At 44.7% G+C, this 7024-nt stretch overlaps 1 pseudogene; it reads left to right on the forward strand.

The window, feature by feature from the left end:
• Window positions 1-1488: 1488 nt before the first annotated feature.
• LOC138170819 (small ribosomal subunit protein uS15-like) lies at window positions 1489-4086 on the forward strand (annotated as a pseudogene).
• Window positions 4087-7024: the final 2938 nt, after the last annotated feature.

Raw genomic sequence — 7024 nt, forward strand, 5'->3', positions numbered from 1 at the left:
CAAGGACTTTCTTTCTTGTTGTCCTTTTTCCTTTGTTCTGGGGTCTGACTGTAACCATTCAAAGCGGTTCAACCTTAGAAAAGACTAAGTGAATGAGATGTCTTTTCCAGATAAGGACACACATTCTCATAGATTCTCTATAGAATTGAACAGTCTGTCTCTCTTCAACAGACAGGGCATAACCAGTGATGAATTAGGACCCCAAGTGAACAAGAAGACAAGGGGGTCCGGATTGTCTTTGGGGCTGTGCTTCTGGGTCTAAGGATTTTGCTGCCCTTTTATCCTGTACCTTCTCCTCAGCTTCTGAGGACTTTTCACCATGCAGTACCCCTTTGCCATGTTTGACAAGTCTGACCCCCTTCTTCCATTGGTGAGATTCTTTGGGAACCCCAATTTTGGGGATGGCCCCAGGATGACCATGCTTTCTTCTCTTCCTTGCCATGCTCTGACTCTAAGCATTCCACCATGACAAAAGGAGGTCTTTATTCCATCCCTCCATTGTCCAACTCCCTTTTAAGTCTCATTATTTCTAGTTAGAATGTAAGCTCCCTGAGGGCAGGGTTATTTTCTTTTTGCTAATATTTGTTGTCCTAAAGCTTAGCAAAGTGTTTGGCATGCAGTAAGTGCTTAATAAATGCCTGTTATTCAACAATATTATATAATGATCAACAAGCCTTCATGATTATCATGATGGCTTGTGGAAATTATGACAGTTTTTGATTGTCTAGAGTAGTTCATCAGTACAGTTTCTTTTTCTTTCTCTTTTTTTGGAGGGCAATTGGGGTTAAGTGACTTGCCCAAGGTCACACAGCTAGGTTTTTTTTTTGGTGTTAAGTGTCTGATGCCAGATCCAAACCCAAGTCCTCTTGACTCCAGGGCCAGAGCTCTACTCACTGTGCCACCTAGCTACCCCTATCAGTACGGTTTCAAGATGGCATGCTTGCCTGGGGTCTGGAGAATGGATGGTTTTCTTATGCTTTTCAAGTCTCCAATGGGATAAAGCAAGGCCGTAAGCTGGCTTCCATGACTTTTGCCATCATGCTCTCAGCAATGATGTCAGGCACCTTCAAGGAGGGCAAGCACAGCATCAAGCTCAGCTACTGCATTGATGGTAAGCTAAATTGAAAAGGCTACAAGCCAAGACCAGAGTGGAAGGAAGAACTGCTGCGTGATTTTCTGTTTGCAGATGATTGTGCCCTCAATGCAACCTCTGAGGATGAGATGAAACAAGGTATGGGTCCATTCTCTGCTGACTGTGCTAATTTTGACATCATAATTAGCACCAAGAAAACACAGGCTCTCTACCAGCCAGCACCACACCATCCATATGGGAAACCACTGGTTCCAGCAAATGGAGAAATTCCTAACGCTGTAGTCAAGCTCATTGAACTTGATAGTGTGCTTCCCAGGGATGCACACATTTTCAGAGCCAGCTCAGCGTTTGGGAGGCTCCAAAGGAACGTGTGGGAGGGGTCTTCTGCTGCCATCATGGGTGGCATTCACCATCCTGGGAAGGGCCTGTCCCAGTCAGCTCTGCCATACTGCCGCAGCGTGCCCACATGGCCGACGCTCACCTCGGACAACGTGAAGGAGCGGATTTACAAGCTGACCAAGAAGGGCTGGACGCCCCCCCAGATTGGTGTGATGCTGAGGGATTCTCATGGCGTGGCACAAGTACGCTTCATAACTGGCAACAAAATTTGAGAATTCTAAAGTCCAAGGGACTTGCCCCTGATCTTCCTGAAGATCTTTATCACTTGATCAAGAAAGCTGTTGCTGTTCGAAAGCATCTTGAGAGAAACAGAAAGGATAAGGATTCTAAATTCCATCGGGTTCTGAATGAGAGCCGAATTCACTGGCTGGCTCAGTGCTACAAGACCAAGAGAGCGCTCCCACCAAATTGGAAACACGAAACATCCACAGCCTCTGCTTGCGTAACTTTTGGTTTATGCACTAAAGTAATAAAGTAATTTCTAACTGAAAAAAATAAAGTGTGGGAGGGAAGGGCTATTAGATTGCGTACCCAACTGAAGGTCTACAGATTTGTTGTGTCAACCTCATTGTTCAGTGCCTGTGAAGCCTGAACAGTCTGCCAGCGCCGGGCCAGGAAACTGAATCACTTCCATGTGAATTGTCTTAGGGAGATCTTGAAGGTTACCCGGCAGGATAAGGTAGCAGACGCTGAGGTCCTTTCTCAAGCATTAAAACTCTACTGCAGAGAGCACAGCTCTGATGGGCTGGCCACATTTGAATGTCAAATGGATGTTTGCCTAAAAGATTATTTTACAGAGAACTCACACAAGGCAAGTGTTCACATGGTCGGAAGAAGAAGCGATACAAGGACATCCTCAAGTTCTCTCTGAAGAACTTTGGAACTAATTACATGACATGGGAGACCCTGGCACAGAACAGCTTACATCAAAGAAGGCCCTGTGCTCTATGAGCAAAGAGGAATTGCAGTAACTCCAAAGAAACACGAGGTGCACGAACGGAGAGCCACCATGTGGACTCTGTGCCTGACCTGCGGCACGGCCCTCTGAGCTCCTAGAGCCCTGATCGCCCACAGTCGGACGCACTGTACCTTGAATCCTCCATAGTGATGTCATTTTGCTCCTCTTCAAGAACAAAGGACAAGGACCAAGCGACAATGATCAGCTGTGAATAACTTCGCTGTTCTCAGCTATACAATGATCCAAGGCAATTCTGAAGGACATATGAGGAAAAATGCCATCCGCCTCCAGAGAAAGAGCTGATGGGGTAGGACGCAGACTGCAGCACATTTTAAAATTTCTTTGATATTCTTCGGTTGGGTTTTTTTTGTCTACATCTTCTTTTGTAACATGGCTAATAAGGAAATGTTTTATTTGACTGCACACATATAATCTATATCAAATTGCTTGTCCTCTCAAGGGGAAGAGAAGGGTGGGAGAGAATTTTGAACTCAAAATTTAAAACAAATGTTTAAAATGTTTTCTTACATGTAATTTAGAAAACAAGTTAAATGTAGAAAAAATACATAAATGCTTGTTATTTCCAGGTATCTGCTTAGGAAATTACAAAGAACCTCCAATGATTTCAAGCTCTCTTGGGAAACAAAGGCCACCATTACATATCCCAGCACCCCACTGCTCTTGCTCTATAGTGACATCTGGAATACAAGTATCTCAGAATGTGACCCAGGGTCCGGGGCCCCACCCCTACCATAAAAGGCTTCACTCTAGACTCCCAAGAGCCATAATGTACTTTAGTACATTAGACAATCCCAATCCCATCCTGGGGATTCATCCTAAATCCCAACAGTGGGGAGTAAGATTTCTCCTCCTCTCTAGGTCAACAACATGACCCTGGAGCAACTAGAAAAATCTCTACTCCAAAGATCAAGGTTGGCTCATGTCTAGGGTCTCCTCAAATGTAGGGAGCAGAACTCCTTCTCCCAAAGATGCCCCATGTTCAACATGAATATTCAGGGTAGGAGAGCTCTATAGTTACTATTCCACAGAAAAACACTCAAGACAACAATGATTCAAGGACTCACACAACAAAAAAGAAAACATGAAACAATCAGTTGACCTTCCCCCACCCCACTCCCCCCAAAAAGATAAAAGCCCTGTGTGGGACGACTGGACAGACACTGCATATGTGAAGTCACCTTGGGTCTGTATGCTCAATCAATTCACAAGGTCTCCATTGCCTTGCCTGTAAATCAGTCAATCAATCAATACCTATTAAGTGCCTGCTACATTCTAAGTGCTGTGCTAAGCACAGGGGATACCAGTGTATTTCGTTAAAAGATCGGCCCTGTCCTCAGGGAGCTTGCAATTGGATGAGGGAAGACAACACACACAAGCTGCTGAAAAACTGGGGGAGGGGAGCCAGGGAAAGTATCCACTACAGGACTCAGCAGATGAATCCCGAAGGAGAGCAGCCAAGAGGGAAACGAGCTCTTCTCTTCTTACATGGAGCTTTTGAGTTCATGGCTCCACTCTCCACTAGGAGGCAATTCCTCAGGTGAAGTCTCAAGCTCACAGGATGCTTCAGGATGATGAGGTCATGCCAGTGATGGGCTTCCTTGAGTCCTCCAGCTAGGGAACCCTTCTGGAAACAACTGTTCCTGTTGCTGCATCATGGTTTTTATTTTTATGTTTTTGGTCTTTATTAATTTGTTTACTTTTACTTTACAACATTCAATTCCACAATTCCTTGAGTTTTACGTTCCCTCCCTCCCTCCCCTCCCCTCCCCATGGTGGTATACAATCAAGTATCGGATCTGCAAATTCTTTCACATTAGACATCAGTCAGGTTATAAAGAAGGATTGTATTGGATGGAATGAACAATGGGAAAGAGGAAGCAAAAGCAAACAAGAAAAAGACAAGAGAGCAGGCAGTTTGCTTCACTCTGCATCCAAACTCTGTTCTTTCTAGTTCTTTCTCTGGATGTAGACATCTCCTTCCATCATGAGTCTTTCAGAGTTGACTCATAACCCTGCATTGCTCAGAAGAGTCCAGTCCATCAAAATCGGTTGTCACATATACGCTGCGTCTGTAATTGTACAAATTGTGTGCAAACCCTGGCTCTGCTCCTCTCACTCACCATCAGTTTGTTTAAGCCTCTCCAGGTAAATATGAAGTCCATCTGCTCCTCATTTCTTATGGCACAATAATATCCCATTACATTCATATACCACAGCTTGTTTAGCCATTCCCCAATTGATAGGCACCCCCTTAATTTACAGTTCTTTGCCACCACAAAAAGAGCTGCTATAAATATTTTTGTACTTATGGGTCTTTCTCCTATTTTTATGATCTCTTTGGGATACAACCCTAGAAGTGGTATTGCTGGGTCAAAGGGTATGAAATTACTTGTAACCCTTTGGGCAGAATTCCAGATTGCTCTCCAGAATGGTTGGATCAGTTCACAACTCCACCAGCAATGCATTAGTGTTCCAATTTATCCACATCTTCTCAAGCATTTATAATTTTCTGTTTTGTCATCTTAGCCAAATTGACTGGTGAGATGTGGTACCTCAGAGTTGTTTTGACGTGCATTTCTCTAATCAATAGTGATTTAGAGCATTTTTTCATATGCTTATAGATATCTTTAATTTCTTCCTTTGAAAACTGCCTGTTCATATCCTTTGACCATTTATCAATTGGGGAATGACTTGTTTTCTTATAGATTTGACTCAATTCTCTGTATATTTTAGAAATGTTGTAAAAATTCTTTCCCAATTTTCCACTTCCCTCTTAATCTTGGTTACACTGGCTTTATTTGCACAGAAGCTTTTCAGTTTAATGTAATCAAAATTACCCATTTTACATTTTATAATGCTCTCTAATTCTTGTTTGGTCATAAAGTCTTCCCCTCTCCACAAATCTGACAGGTAAACTATTCCTTGCTTTCCCAGATTGCTTACAGTATCAGCCTTTATAACTAGGTCATGCACCCATTTAGACTTGATTTTGGTATATGGTGTTAGATAATGGTCTATACCCAGTTTCTGCCATACTATATTCCAGTGTTCCTGGCAGTTTTTGTCAAATGCTGGGTTCTTATCCCCAAAACTGGGGTCTTTGGGGTTATCGAACGGTAGATTACTATAGCCATTGACTGCTGAGTCTCATGTACCCGATCTATTCCATTGATCCACTGCTCTATTCCTCAGTGAGCATCATGTTTTTATGGGAGCCCCCTCCTGTTGGGCAGTTGCCTTTCCACTCATGAGCTCAGAGACCCTGGACCTGCTGTCTGTAAACACCTATTTCTCAAGATCAGTGATTGTTTGCCTGTGTACATGGGAGAAAGAGAACAGAGGAAGGTGGTTGGCAACTCAGGCTCACCGTGGCACACATGCTGTCCAACCTCCATGTCCTGGTAGCTTTCACTTACCCTGGTGGGGAGGGAAACTCCCTCTATCACTTGCTAGAAATCCCAAGGGGAAGAACATGCTGGAAGTACTTCCAGGAGAAGGGTCTATCCTGACCCAAGTCCGTCTTTCTGATTCACAAGCATCCTCCCTCCCCTCTTTGGCTAATCCTTTTCAGCCTCCCTTGCTCTAGTCCCAAGAGCTCCTGGTGACTCATCTCAGCCAAGAACATGTCCTTCAGCATAGGAGCAGAGCACATGGCCAAAGAAAGGGACCGACCACCTTGTTCTATGAAGAATTACAAAGGAATATTGCTTAGAGAACCATGGTGAAGGGCATGGTGGGTGTGCACCCGCAGCACAGAGCCAACGAGGAGCTCTAAAGGAGAAGAGAAGTCAACACTAACCTCCAGGAAGAGAAGCAGGGTTGGTCACATGGTGAGAGTGAGGGATGACATGCGGACATTGGCTGTGCCCCACACTGCCTGGCTATGTTGAGAAGGCAAGTGACCTTATTGAAGGACACCAACAATAGCCCATAGGATGGGTTGCGGTTTCCAAAGCTGGAGGGAGCTCCCTCATCAATGAGGTCGGAGACAATTGGGAAGGGGCTTGGAAAGACTTTTTAATTATACCCATGGTTTTGTGGGTGTGGGAATGCCCTTGAGGAAGGCTTCCTTCTTTACCCGTGTGGGCATGAGTGGTTTATACTTAAAAGAGCTGCCTGAAACCTTCGCTAAACAGTGAAGACTTGGCCAGGGTCACCCAGCCAGGAGAGGTCAGAAGTAGGGCTTGACCTCCGACCTATCTGACTTGGAGATCAGGTTTCTCTTCACTCTGCTCTGTTGCTTCTGAAGAAGATGTAAGATCCAGACCTCCTCCACAGGGGGTTTGCATTCTGTTGGGGCAGAAGACAAGAGGAGATCCACATGCAAGTATGTGTCCTGAAAGGTGGACTATAGTAGGGTAAAGGGGAGAGCCACCATATTTGAAATGGGAGACAACAGTAGGTGTGAGGACTGGGAGTGAGGGATGACTTCACTAAGGAGGAGAGTGCAGTCTAGGCATGGGGCACAGCCCATGGGCATGCACAAAGGCTGGCAATGGCAGAAGACATCTGGGGAGCAAAGAGTGTGTGAATGGATTAATGGGAAATAAGAC

The sequence above is a fragment of the Petaurus breviceps genome, unplaced genomic scaffold (genome assembly GCF_028583685.1).
Source record: "Petaurus breviceps papuanus isolate PSGF00001 unplaced genomic scaffold, PetGlider_PUasm1.0 387, whole genome shotgun sequence".
Classification (NCBI taxonomy): domain Eukaryota; kingdom Metazoa; phylum Chordata; class Mammalia; order Diprotodontia; family Petauridae; genus Petaurus; species Petaurus breviceps.